The following is a 14,472-nucleotide window of genomic DNA, read 5'->3' as shown; positions in this document are numbered from 1 at the left end:
GACTTCCTTCTTTTATTTCTAACATTGCCCTATGCCCTTGTCTGTGAAAGCACGGAAGATGGCATACTGCCATTCAGCAAAGAACAAGGGGTGGCTCTTCTCTAGGAAAAATGACAAGATTCCACATATCAGGATCCACTGCCAAGCCCTCAAGTCTCCTGCTTGGGCACTTTATCACACAGTTCCAAGGTGACCACACTGAACATATTTAAGTGGAACAGGGAACATTGGTAAGATAAGGAGTGTAACAGCATGTTAACAGTTTGATCTTGGACAAGTTATTTAGTAAGAAGCTGTAGTTTCTTTCCCCACAAAATAGGGATATGTCATCTACTGCAAATGGCTTTGCAAAGGGTAAATGAGATGATGCGTGTAATTGGCCTGGATGTCACATAGGTACTATAGAATCAATGTACTCCAAACAGAATTCATTATCTCTTCTCTCTGTCTGTCTGTTCCTTCTCTCACCAAAACCTGCTGTTCTTTTTTTTTGGTTCTCACTACTGGTTTATAGCACCACTATCATCTGATTTCCCAAGTCAAAAACTTTGGAGTCATTTGAAACTTCTTCCTCTCCCTCACCTCCCACAATTAACCTTCAACTAAGTTCAGTCACGTCTACAGCCGATCATTTAATCCATCTTCATCTTCTTCACTGCCATCACCTTCACTCACGTCCTTGCCTCTTTCCTACGTGGTTCGGATTAACTCCTCAGAGGTCTCTCCATGTTCCTCTCAAGCCATTCTCCACCCACTGTCTAAATAGATGATTTAAACAGTTTAATCAGGTTCTTTCCAGTTTACAGTCATTCAGGATGCCTTATGCAAAGTCCTTTATGATATGGCCTTTTCTCTCCCTTTAGATTGCTATCTCCTGCTGCTTCTAAATACGCATACTCTATTTCCCAGGCTTGCCCAGACACATTGGGACACCCTAAATCTGGGATCTTTGTGCATGCCATGCCCCAAAGCTGCTGCTGTGCCCTCCCTTCTTTGTCTGTCTGATACCTCCTACTCTTCATTCAGGAATATTCAAGAGGTCACCTCCTCCCTGAGTCCTTTGTTTTCCTGCTCTTAGGCAGCTTGTACTACCTCCTCTATGCTTCTATAATACTTGAACAGGTCTATATTATGGTATTCATTCATTCATTCATCCATCCGTTTGTAAAGTGAGTCATTCACACAGCAAATATTCATTGATTCAGCGATCTTGCTAGTTTTGAGAATTTAGGTAAGTAAGAAACAATCTCTGCTCTCCAGGAATCCACTGCCCAGTTAAAAAAAGAAAACATATACACATATGATTATAACACTATATGCTAAATGCAATGATAAAAATATGCATAGAATATTACGGAAACACTTAACCCTGTTTGGTGGGTGGGAGCCTCCTGAGAAAGTGATCCCAGTGCTCTCAAAGCCTCACTTCCCTCATCCAGAAAGTGGGAATAATAGCAGAACCTACCACGCATGGGTGCTGAAGGGATTAAAGGAGAGCATTCAGGGGTTCAGCATTTAGTAATTGCTCAACAAATGGTAGCTGTTATTTTTATTATTTTTGGCTGATTCCTAAGGAATGATTAACAGTTACCTCATGCAGGGGAAGGAGAAATAAGGGATGAGAGAAAGAGCATTCCAGACAGATAGCATAGCAGGAGCCAAGAATGTAGGTGAAGGATACACCATAGGGAAGGATAGAAGCATTTTAAGGTTGTTGAGCTGTTAGCTACAAGACAGACAGGGGTAGGAATGAGACTGAAGATAATGGCAGGTCCTCATAAGGCTTGCTAAGGATCTTAGATTACTCAATATACTATGGGATACCCCAGAAGCCGATTAAAATGGTGTTGATAGCCAGCCTGATTTCCGTTATGGACAATTAATAAAGGGAGCGTTCTGCAATTAGATGAAAGCTATATGGGACTTTGTTTACTTTGTAATAAAGGACCCAGAAGGCTCAGTTGAAAGTTATATAAGAATAGGGAACAGGAACTGGATCACAGAAGACAGACAAAGGACAGAAAGGATATCCTAGTAATAAAATTGCCTCATGCAGAACCAGGTTGAGACACCAGGTAATAATAGAAGCAGAGGCTTGGTGGAGGTGGTAATTCCTGGCCTGGCCGGGTGTATGTGTGGAGGCCCAGGTAAGAAAAGGTTCCAGAAGGCTGAAGTTTTCAAGTGTAGATGACAATGTCGGCACAGGAAGACTGCCAAGAGTTGGAAACGCTGAGTCTGTAATATTGTAATAAGTATTTGCTTAAACCTCACTCTCCTCCATTAGACCCAGAGCACCTTAGGGCTACCTGTCTCATCTCTGTATCTCCAGAGAGAAATATGTATCTTCTTTTCATGATTGACACACTTGATTTTAACTTCGGTAAGAGGTAAAGGTGAAAATTTTCAGTTTTTTACATTTTATTGGGAAGCTAAAGTGATATTTACTCAGCCTCACTCTCTCCACTAGGCTCAAAGTGGTCACCTCAGCAGGCTAGTTCTGATATTCTGTCCTGATAGCAGAGGCATTTTAACGAGAGGAAGTCGTTTAAGGAATTTGAGTTTTGCTTATTCATCTAAATAATAACGATTATTTAAGCTAATTTTAGTGGACCCTGAGGAAGACAAGAGCAAATGACTTATGTTAAAGCCTTTTATAAATCTAAGTAAAATGTGAAATATTATTAGTATTTCGAATATTGCAAGCAGAAGTGGCAGAATGCATGTAAAAACTTGGTCTTTCAGATTAAAAGTTCAAAAGGGCCTGTCTACCTTCTGTGCATTCCCCCTCAGCTGCCATGCTTCCTGCAGCCCTTCCATTCACCACCCCTACTTCGGCTGCTCCAGAGAGTCTCCTCGTGTGGCATTTGTACCAGGGCAAGAAGACTAGGTGCAGGAACATAGACAGACACGTTCCTTCCATCCTCTCCTCGCAGCGTCTAGCTATTTCTCTCTCTGTTCATTTGGACAGCAAGGTCAGAGTGAAATACAATTCCTTTTCCATTTGGTTGTCATCACAACATTCAGGATAAGGTTTCAAATGTGTAGAAGAGGGGGTTACTCACAAGACACAGAGGCACAGAACTCCTGGCACAGACTCGCTGTCTCTTAACAGAAAGTTGCCATCCATCCTTTTCCTGAGCTGCAAGGTCTCACAGTCTCGCTTGGACAGAGGACCGTGGTAATAAGGTAGATCACGGAGAGCCTCTCAAAGCCCACACTGATTTGATGGCAGGAAAAGCAGCCTCAATATTTTCATTGTACATTCTGAGTGGAAGATATTCTAAGGATGAATGGACCTGCAAAGAAATCTTAAAACTCACTCAATGTTTATTGTTGTTATTAATAATTCTGAAATTATTTTAAAACTATGTATATTTTTTTCAGGATAAAACAAACACATTTTTACACTAGTGCTATTAGAAATGAAGACTTTCTCTTGAAAGAAGGAGAAATATATATAAAATCAAAGAATTTAAATAAAAATGGAAAGAATGCATGGACATTTTTGTTCCTCATTAAAGGAATCAGGGATCTTTTGAGGAATGGCTGATTTTATGTCTGTGGCAGATTATGAACAAGATGAACCTGGACACCTTCTTGTGCAAGCATTCAAAGAAATTATCAAAGACTATTGCAGCCATGTCAAAGGAACACAGAAGCCAACATGCAGTGTCTCACATTGGCCAAAGATGAGAGAATTTAAGCTCAAAATAATAATTGCAGTTGATTGAAACACATTGAATATACAAAAATTCATGAGTTCATAATGATACTTGAAAAGAGAAAGAGAGCAAAGGTGAAATAGAGAAAGCGAAACCTGTCTCAAAAAGGGAGGAGGTGAGGGGACCGACTTCTCTAGATTAGAATATATTTATGACATTCAATAATGAAATGAGGCATAAGGATCTTGTTTTCATCCTGATTAAAACAAAACTGAATATAAAAATTTTCATGCCATTGGGAAACTTTGAATATGGATCAGTCATTACATAATATCGATGAATTATTTTTCTCTTTTTTAGCTGTGATAATGGCATTGAGATTATGTAAGAAAATGTCTATATATATTTTAAAACATACTGAAATATGTCAGGATAATGGCATTATATCTAGAATTTTCTTTAAATAGTTGAACTAGGAAAATATGGACTAAACAAGACTAGCAAAATAGTGATAATTATTGAATCTGGGTGGAGGTACCTTGGGAGTTCATGTACCATTATCTCAACTTCAGTGTTTGGTTGAAAATTTCTAAAAACAGTCTTAAGTTAGACTGATTCTCTTGTATCGTCAACCATGGAGGATGGCTGTCCACTTTACAGTAACACCCCTAATTTCTTATGTTTTGGGAAGTAGGAATAAGGCAGGCAAATTTGCAGCACACGACCTTACTTTCTTAACTAGAATCTCCTCCCTGCTCCCCTTCACCACCTCCAACAAGGAATTGGAAATTGGGAGAAAAAGAGAAATCGAAGAAAGAGAGAGAGAAATAGAGAATGATGATGAGTCAGTCTCTCCATGTGGCTAGCCCTGTAGCAGCTGTGTGCTGGTGACCATATTCTACCGGTAGGGAAGAGAGAGGGAGTTGATCCCAAAAAAGAATAAACTATACACATAGAGAGCAGATTCAAGAAACAGAGTCCTACTTGGTTTCTCCTAGTGTTCATTTCCTGTATCCAGTACTTTCTGAGCCCTGGCTACATTCTTACACTTGGGCTCTTTATTCTTATAACCCCTCTCCTCTGTATCACAAGTTAGTTTGCATTGGGTTTTTGTTACATGATGCCAGTGATATATCACGAATATAGCCTATGTAACAAAGTCTACTGTCAAGTCTAGAGAAGTACTGGGCCAGACGTGAATCACATAGGAAAAGGGGTTAGAAATCATATAGACACTGGACAGTGTGGGGTCAAAGCCAGAAGACGCAAGTTCATCAGTGCCAATAGTGCTGGGGGATTTGTGTTGCTGAGGACTTTGCTGCACTTTTTAAAGAGCGCATTATCAGGACAGACCAAGTAGAACCTTCCACTTAATTCTTAACACTTATATGCAGGTGGGAGCACTTGGTGGTTTTATTCTTTTCATTTAACTTTGCAAACTATTCAGGGTATGGGGTAAGAGGAATATTAAACTTTAAAAAAATAGCCAACCAATCATATCGAAACCATTGGTTAAAGCACATTAGGTTCTTTAAAGTGGGATCTTCATATTTCTCTACTCTTTATGACCTCAAGGACAGAATCAGAAGCGGGCATCAGGGCCAGTCAAAAGAAAACAACAAGGGGAGTGGTCAGCAAAATGATGAGCACGGGAACTAACAGAAGTTCATCTTGCTGTTCGTGCTGCAGAACAGGACTTCTGCTGTCTTCTGCCTTCCTCTTTTTTCCTTGGGATCTTCAGGGCAAACTCGATCAGTCCTGCCAGCTTGGGACCTCCTGCTCAGCTTCTCCTCCTCCTCCTGCTTCTCCAGTCTCCAGGTGAGTGGGTCAGAGGCTCCTCCCCTGTAGCTAGACCTTCTGAAGGGCAGAGGGTCCACATGGGCACTGCCCAGCAAGGCCTTTCCCAGAACTTAGGACACTGCATTGGAGAGATTGGGGGACCAGGCAGACAGAAGAGGGTGAGTGACTCCAGGACATGAAAGAAAAAGATTGATTAGAGAGTAGATAAGAGAAACTAGGAGGAGAAGAAAAGAGTCTAGGGTACATAGTATTATGACATTGTGAATGTCAGGGTTGGAAGGAATCTGAAAGTCTTTACGTTTTTTTTTTCTTTTGCTGGGAAAGATTCGCCCTGAGCTAACATCTGTTGCCAGTCTTATTCTCTCTTTTTTTCCTCCCAAAAGCCCCAGTATATAGTTGTATATTCTAGTTGTAGGTCCTTCTAGTTGTATGTGAGCCACCACAACAGCATGGCTATTGATAGATGGGTGGCATGGTTCTGTGACTGGGAACTGAACCCGGGCAGCCAAAGCAGAGCACACTGAACTTTAACCACTAGGCCATCAGGGCTGGTTCTGAAAGGCTGTACATTTATCTCCATTGTTTTATAAAGCAAAAGAACAGGTCTTGAGAAATCAATGTTTCCCCAAAACTTTACATCTAAATAGAGACAGGATCAGGACTACCATCTAGGGATCCTTGTTCCACACGCCATTGAGACACCAGAATTGCAATGAAATTGAAACCTCAGCTCCGAAATGGGGAAGCATTTCATAAAACAGGAAGTCATGATTAGGGCTAAGGAAAAAGAGTCATGGGCAGGGCAAGGCTGGGCTCTGACTCCCTCCGTGGTCTCACTTCTAGTCTTGCAGGGCCAATAACCCTCAGTAGGAACACAGCCGTTGGGGTGGGGAGTGGTGACCCCAGCAGGAAGGAGAGTTTAAGCATTGCCTACTTCCAGCTCCAGCCACAGCACCACTGCCAACTGCTGTTTATGTCCACCATTCTTGTGGGCCCCAACTTGGGAGAGTTATGACTGACTGGGAGATTTAGGGGTAGGGGAGGGTGTCAGGGCCAGGTTTTATAACCACTTCCTTCTATGTTTATAGAGAACACAGTTTCACAGACCAGCTCAGCCCCGTTGATGGTGAATGGGTTTCTGGGGGAGTCGGTAACTCTTCCCCTGAAGCTTCCTGCAGGAGGGAACATCTATTCCATCACCTGGCTTCACAATGGAACATCTATCATCTTCATAGACCCAAATGACGCACGAATCCTAGTGACTGCTCCCAAACGGAAAGATGCACTGAACGTCGCCCAGTCCTACTCCTTGCAGCTCAGTAACCTGACTATGGCAGACATAGGATCTTACAGAGCCATGATAGCCACAGAGACATCTTCAGTGTTTTCCAGTTACACTCTGAGGATCTTCAGTGAGTGAGGGCATAGAGGACAAGTTCCCCACTGCTAAGAGTGAATAGGGCCATCCACTAAGCCTGGGGGTGGGGGCTGGATGACCCTTGGTAAAGGTTGTCTCTTAGTTTCGCTCTTGTGACCAGTCTAGAACCTCTCTTAGGTAGATCTTTCCTTTCCTTTTCTTATTATTTTTTGTTCTCTTCAGTTACCAGCAGATTCCGGCTGATGGCTGTGGTTGTGGCTGGTTGAAAACCATCACACAACTTGCTCCTTCCTCCATTCAGCCCCTAAGAGGCTGGAAATCTAAGAATTAGGGATCTTTCCTCCAAAGGACTTCTGGATTCCTTGATATGTTGTCTCCCCTTTATCTTCCGAGTCCTTTCCTCCTGGGATGGCCTAATAAGGTTCGTTATTGCTGTTTATAACTCTTAACTATTAAAACCATTGCTTCAAGCAGAGTGACTGCCCAGGCCTCACATTAGAGTGGATTCTGTCATCTCTGAGAATGGGATGTGTCATGCCACCTTGAGGTGCTCTGTGGAGGAAGGAGGAGAGAACGTCACATATGAGTGGACATCAATGGGACAAGGGGCTGTTGTGTCTAAGAAAGGATCCATCCTCAATGACTCCTGGAGCCTCGGTGATCTGAATTGGACCTACACCTGCACAGCTATGAACACTGTTAGCAATAGCGTCTCCAACCTCATCCATGCTGGGCAGCTTTGTGCAGGTAACTGGCCCCTTCTACCCTCTCCAGGACTCCTGGGAAATGTTTTGAGAAGCCTTGGAAGGAGCTGGAGAGAGTAGACTCCAGCTCTCAGCACTTGCCAACAACCCTGTTCACTTATATACACATGCTCTGTCCTCTCTACTTTGTCTTTCAGTTTCCAAAGCAGCTACAGGCACTTACTGCCCAGTGACATGGATTCTCCTGGTGAAGGTGCTTCTTCTCCTATTTTCCTGGGGATTCTAGGAGCTTGGCATATCCAGACACATGTACTCAGCAAACACCTTATGTCTAACTCAGGTCCATGAAGGCCACCAGTGCCCCAGGAAAGTCTGGATGAGGACATCACTTCTCTGTGGCTCAGTTAAATTATATTACTTCCCTGTACTCTTTTCACAGTGTAGTACTACGGATTGTCAAAGACCAATGGGATAAGATTTCATATCTTGCATGTGTGAGCCCATGTGTGTGCACAATGCATGAGAATGAGGAATTTGGGGCAAAAATAAATAAAATAATTGTATCAATATCATATGTTATCTATTCTAAGAAGAAATTTCCCCCATAATTTAAGGTTTCTGAAATCAAGATGAGTCATAACATTAATGTGTAGAGCTAAAAGGGTAGCGTATTTTTCTCCTGAAATACTGTTATTAAAATAATACTGCTTTTAAAAATCAATGGTGTCGGGGCTGGCCCCGTGGCCGAGTGGTTAGGTTCGCGCGCTCCGCTGCAGGCGGCCCAGCGTTTCGTTGGTTCGAATCCTGGGCGCGGACGTGGCACTGCTCATCGGACCACGCTGAGGCAGCGTCCCACGTGCCACGGCTGGAAGAACCCACAACGAAGAATGTGCAACTATGTACCGGGGGGCTTTGGGGAGAAAAAGGAAATAATAAAATCTTTAAAAAAAAAAAATCAATGGTGTCTTAGAATTCTTGAAATACCATAGCTGTAATACAAGGCAGAGCTCCATATAGCTGCTTGAATAGAGAGGCACATCCAGATTAGTGGACTGACATTTCCAAAGTATGGAGCATTTTAAGTGTACTTTGAAGGATGTTGGTAATTGGAGGTGGGAGAACAGGATTGTGGGGGCCATTCTAGCCCATTGAAGTAAAATCATAATCATCAATAAGCTCCTACTGTGGGCTAAGTGTATAATATGTTGCCCTCCTTACTTATGACCACAACTCCACGAAACAAACTCCCTTATACCCATGTGACCAATGAGGAAGCTGAACGTAAGAGGATCTAAGTCACTCGCCCCAGCTCACACCGCTGTGAAGGATGAGGTCAGGTAAGTTAAGTGACTTACGTAGGTGGATTAGTAAAGCAGGTTCAAATACAGTAGCAAATAGACTCCCAAAGTTTCAGTGACACACACAATAGAATTTCTGTCTTGCTCATGTAAAAGTCCTGGATGGAAGTTCATGTCAACAGGTCAACTCATTTCCATACAGTCTTTCAGGGACCTCTGCTGACATTGGTCCTTGGCTCAACACGTGGCCCCGCATGTCACCTGGGGCATCAACATTGCAGTCTGGGGAAAATGCCCATTAAGACCACACAGGGGAGATTTCTAGGGCCAAATCTAGAAGTGGCACTTGTTACTTTGGACCACATTTCATCAGTGAGAGCTTAGGTATATAGCCGTACCTAAGCGAAAGGGAGTTTGCTAAGTGGTCTAGCTGTGTTCCCAGAGGAAATCAATTTTGGTGGCTACAAACGCATTAAGACAGATGTTTGTCTCCAAAGGCTTAACTGCAACATTGGATGGTGACCAATTAAACAGTAATTGCAATGGAGGGTGATAAGGAATACGTTGGAGGAACTGCAGTGCAGTATAAAGTTGCATGATGAAGGCCCTAACCTACTGTAGGGGGCTAGGGAAGGTCTTTCAGGGGAAACTCGTTTTTTTATTGTCCTTGATACATTTTCTATTGTGGCAAAATACATGTAACATAGAATCATTCTTAAGTGGATAGTCGGGGGCGTTAAACGCATTTATATTGTTGTGTCACCATCACCACCACCCGTCCACAGAACTCTTTTTATTTTATTTTGTTTTTAAAATTTATTTGTTTTTTTGTAAGGAAGGTTGTCACTGAGCTAACATCTGTGCTGCGTGGGACGCTGCCACAGCATGGCTTGAGGAGCGGTGCTAGGTCTGCGCGTGGGATCCAAACTTGCGAACCCTGGGCCACAGAAGCAGAGCGTGGGAACTTAACCACTACACCATCGGGCTGGAGCCAGAACTCTTTTTATTTTGCAAAACTGAAATTGTGTACCAATTAAAAAATAACTCTCCATTCTCCTCTCCCTCTAGCGCCTGGTAACTGCCATTCTACTTTCTGTCTCTATGAATTTGACTACTCTAGGTATCTCAAATAAGTGAAATTATACAGTATTTGTTCTTTTGTGACTGTCTTATTTCATTTAGCATAAAGTCCTCAATGTTCATCCAAGTTGTAGAATTTCCTTCTTTTTAAGGCTGAATCATGTTCCATCGTGTGTATGTATGTGTGTGTGTGTGTGTGTGTCTATAGAAACAGAGAGTAGAATGGTGGTCGCCAGGGCCTGGGGGGAGAGGGAAATGAGGAGGTATTGGTCAAAGGGTATGAAGTTTCAGTTATGCAAAATAAGTAAGTTCTAGAGTTCTACTGTATAACATAGGGTGTATGATTAACAATACTATATTGTATACTTAAAAAGTTGCTAAGAGGGTAGAGCTTATATGCTCTTATCACAAAGGGAGGTGGGAGGAAAATTTGGAGGTGATGGATAAGTTTATGGCATTGCTATGAAGTCTATACAGCTTTTTGTATGTTGTTCACACCTCATTAAAGCAGTTAAAAAGGAAAAAGAAAGAGAAAACACATAACAACTTCCTCAAAATAGCCTAAGTAGGGTGTACCTCAAGGAAACACACATCAGTTAATACTGTCATTGCTGTTATTGTTTTAAAGTACAACTTATGAAGAAATTATAGAGCATCTAAGCACAGTACTTCGCATTAATTCCAGCAGTATGTAGTCATTCTATCGTGTGCTTGATTAAAACAAATAAAAAACTCACTTCTGTTCTACACTCAAAAAGAAAAGCATTCACTTCTGTTTCATGCCACTCCTGTACATATTTCATACCACAACTATTGTATTTTTCTTGCTATTTTCAAATTAATCTCTTTTTTGTCTCTTTCCCTTCCTAAACTTTGAGTGCCTCAAGCCTAAATGATCTTTGTATCCCCCAGTGCCCAGTTAGCATGGTCCATCTGCACAGTAGGTGCTTAGTGAAGTTTGTCATCAGCAAGTCCTCTTTTTCCTTTCCTTTCCTGGTTTCTCTTGGTGCACCCGCCTCAGGCAACTCCTTAACCTCACAGCTCACCACTGTACTATTCCTCTGCTTCACCAGCCTGTCCTCTGAATTCATGTCCCACAGCTCCCCTGATGAATTAAAGTACTTCAATGCACATTAACAATGGGGGACAGCAAACTCTCTCCCAAGTAAAATATAGCATCTCCCAAGCATAAAACACTTTTTTCCTGGGGCCTCAGGGACGATTCAGCTGCCTCCTTGGCTAACCCAGGAGTAACTCCAGGTTGCACTGAAGCCCTCTCCAGCTCTTGAAGTTTAGATGGAATTTCCTAATTCCGTGACCTGGAGAAGCGTCCCCAAGATTTCTACAAATTCCCAAGAACTAACTTTCTCCTGGAAAGCAGAGGAATCAGGAGCTTCCCAAGAAGCTGGCCCCTGTGTATCATATGTTTAAAGTGCTGCTTTTGTGGCTGCAGCAGGTAGGAAGATAAGAGAGCATGGTTGACTGAGATGTCTAGTGAATGTGATGGGGGCAAGGCTGGGGTCGCGGGGGGCACACAGATACAAAATACTACATCTAATTGGAGGAGCAGAAAATGTGCTGCAAGGGAGGTGGCATTTGAGATCTTGATCGTGCAGTATGGAAAGACTTTTCTTTTTTCACAGGAAGAGACAAAGGAGGTCAGAAGAGGATTACAGGTAATGAGATGGCATTATTGTTATTTATTGAGCATCTCCTGTGTTCTAGGTACTTTGTATGTTATCTCAATGAATATCCCCAAGGACAGCAGAAGGTAGGCACAGTTACCCCCATTATTCAGATTAAGAGCAAGCCATTAATATTATTTTGCCTTGATCTTATCCTCTCTCTCAATGTTACCACTGTCCAACATCTCCCAAAATAGAAAACTAGACATTATTCAAAATTCCTTCTCATTTATTAATACATCCAATGATTAATCATGTCCTTTCTACCACTTAAAAAGTCTTGTATCTATAGCTTCCCACCCATGCCCAGAGCATAGCTTAAATTTACACTCTTGTTGTCTTTCCTGACTAATTCAATTATATTTTAAGCCATACCTCTAGTTTTACCCCTTTCAATTCACCAGCATTATCTTTCTGAAATGAAAAATGATATTTATTTCCCTACTGGGATGTATGAGTTAGATAGGTTTATGTTGCATATAATAGAAAAAGTTTCTCAAATTGATACAATAAGGAAATTCAGTAGAGAAACTTCTTGCCTCATGTAATGTGAAGCTTGGGAAGAAGGCAGACCTTCATGTTGTCAATCTACTGGCTCTTAGCACCACTTCCCTGCAATTCTCTCAGGTCTGCCTTTCCCACTATCAGTTTCATTCTTCAGGAGGTCGCAAGGTGTCTGCAGCAGTTTCAGTGTTCACGTTTACATAGGATGTCCGCTAAGCGAGATAAACTGCCTCTTCTTGTGGTAAGGAGTGAGAAAACTTTACCCAGAAGCCCCCAGAAAACCTCTCAAATTTCGTAAGCTCATATTTCATCCTGAGTACAATTTCTGAACCTATCTCTCTGGTTAAGGGAATGCCATCCATGGATTGGTTTAGAGATCCTGAACCAACCACTAGCAAGGGTCTGGGGTCATTAAAATAGCTTAGACTATTCATGACCCATTCCCAGAGCCAAGGGGTCAATCTTTCATACTACTTGGATGCTGCACAATGGAGATGGGGCAAAGTGGACACTGAGTAGAAGATCATGAGGTCAGCACATGGATGAGATCCAAACTCCTTTGCCCTTTGAGGACTCATTTCCTTCTACTCTTCTTTGCACGCATAAGATCCAGCCATATAGAACTACCCGCACTTCCCAAGAGAACATGCTCCTTCAGATGACTACACTTTTTATATATCTATATTTACATTTACATCTATGTCTATATTTATGTGCACTTCCCACTTCCTGGAATGCCAGCCCCCTTTGACTAGCGATACACATCTTTCAAGATCAAACCTAAGTATCCTCTCCCATATGAAACCTTCCTTGATCTCTTGGACAAGTTTGACCAATGACTCTTTTGTGTCATAACTGTACCTAGTTCACACCTGAGATGTTGCTCACTGTTTTACAATGATTTTTTTTCTTCTTGGTCTCCTCAACCAGGTTGTGAGCTCCTTGAGGGCAGGGACTATGTCTTCTATGTTTCTCTCTCTACTGCCTCATACAGTTCCTAGCACATACTGATACTTATTAAACACCTCTTGAATCAGTGAAGCCTCCCCTTAGCACCACTGTTTCCCCTCCACTTGTAGGCTTCCCTTGCTTCATCTTCCTAGCCCTGGTGAGCCTCCACAATGCTGCCTTGCTGGTGCTCAGATCTTGCATTATCAAGCTCAGGTACAAGACCTGTACTGGGTCTTACACCTGGGAAGAGTTACCTCTCTAGCATGGTAACTCACCTAGTAAACTAATCTATTTCTACGCGCTAATGGTAAAGGCCCCCTCCCACCAGATTTGTGCTTGTTCTTTCTTTCACCATGTCCTTCAGTGTAATGCCTCTGCTTTGCAGCCCTCTGAGTGTTTCCAGTGGGCACTGGGATCAGGCTGGAGGAAAGATTTTGTTCCATCGCTGGATTATTGGAATAACCTCCTGCTGTCTGCTTCTGGTTTTGCCCGTTTTCAGTCTACTCTCAATACATCCATCAAAGTAAAAGTTTAGTCAGATCACGTCTTTCCTTTGTTCAAAATCTTGCAAGTGGTTTCCCCTTTCACTCACAGTAAAAGCAAAAGTCCCTAAAGGGCTATGAAGTCCCGCACAATCTGTTTCCCTGCACCTCCCTTTCCGGCCTCATCTCCTACTCTGTTCTTGCTCACTCCGCACCAGCCACACTTGTCTCCTTAGTCACTCCTGCCTCTGAATCAAAGTCTCTGCACTGGCTGCTCTCGTTGCTGGATTGTTCCTCCCTCAGATTCATGTGGCTAATTCTCTCACCTCCTCCAAGTCTTTGTTCAAATGTCATCTTCTCCATGAAGCCTACCCTGACCTTTAAAATTGCAGCTTCCTGTACCCCACTTCCGTGAACTCTTGGCTCTCCTCACTCTGCATTTTTTTTTCATTTTTACGATTGCACTTTCAACTTTCACACATACTATGTAATTTACTAACTTGTTAAGTTTATTGTTATTGTCTGACTACTCTGTAAAATATAAGCTGAACAAAAAGTCAGGGATCTTTATTTTGTTCACTAATTGTCCTAAGTGCCTGGAACAGTGTCTGTTCTATGGGCATACCGTAAATACCTGTGGCATGAACGAATGAATGAATAAGCCTGACACCTTTATCAAGTGGTCCTCCTGAGAACAAATACGGAGATACGGAGTGGCAGAATGCAAGGGTAGAGTACATTTTGGATAGTTACTGTGGGGAATTATGTTCCCAGAAAAAGCTCAAAAAACAAGCCATTCTTACATCTTATTACCCAGACTCACCCAAACTTAAGAAATGTAGCCTTTGAGCAATCTAGAAATAAACATGTGTTGTAATCACAGCTGTTAATTACAAAATTCCCTGAACTGAGGAAGAACATTCTGCCC

The 14,472-nt window shown here is 42.3% G+C and overlaps 1 protein-coding gene and 1 long non-coding RNA gene across 3 annotated transcripts in view; one reads left to right on the top strand and one right to left on the bottom strand.

Annotated features, from left to right (window-relative positions):
• Positions 1–14,472, bottom strand: part of SH2D1B (SH2 domain containing 1B) — an 86,894-nt gene that overhangs the window by 54,669 nt on the left and 17,753 nt on the right. The gene's annotated exons all lie outside the window — the stretch shown is intronic.
• Positions 5,266–8,488, top strand: LOC106823693 (uncharacterized). 2 transcript variants are annotated; one of them, XR_001396207.3, is made up of 4 exons: positions 5,266–5,480; positions 6,551–6,874; positions 7,315–7,587; positions 7,742–8,488. It is a non-coding gene; the product is annotated as an uncharacterized lncRNA (long non-coding RNA). The 2 variants fall into 2 exon arrangements; XR_001396208.3 differs by having other exon boundaries at positions 7,063–7,587.

The sequence above is a fragment of the Equus asinus genome, chromosome 25 (genome assembly GCF_041296235.1).
Source record: "Equus asinus isolate D_3611 breed Donkey chromosome 25, EquAss-T2T_v2, whole genome shotgun sequence".
NCBI classification, from domain to species: Eukaryota; Metazoa; Chordata; class Mammalia; order Perissodactyla; family Equidae; genus Equus; species Equus asinus.
This window is presented reverse-complemented; position numbering and strand designations above follow the sequence as displayed.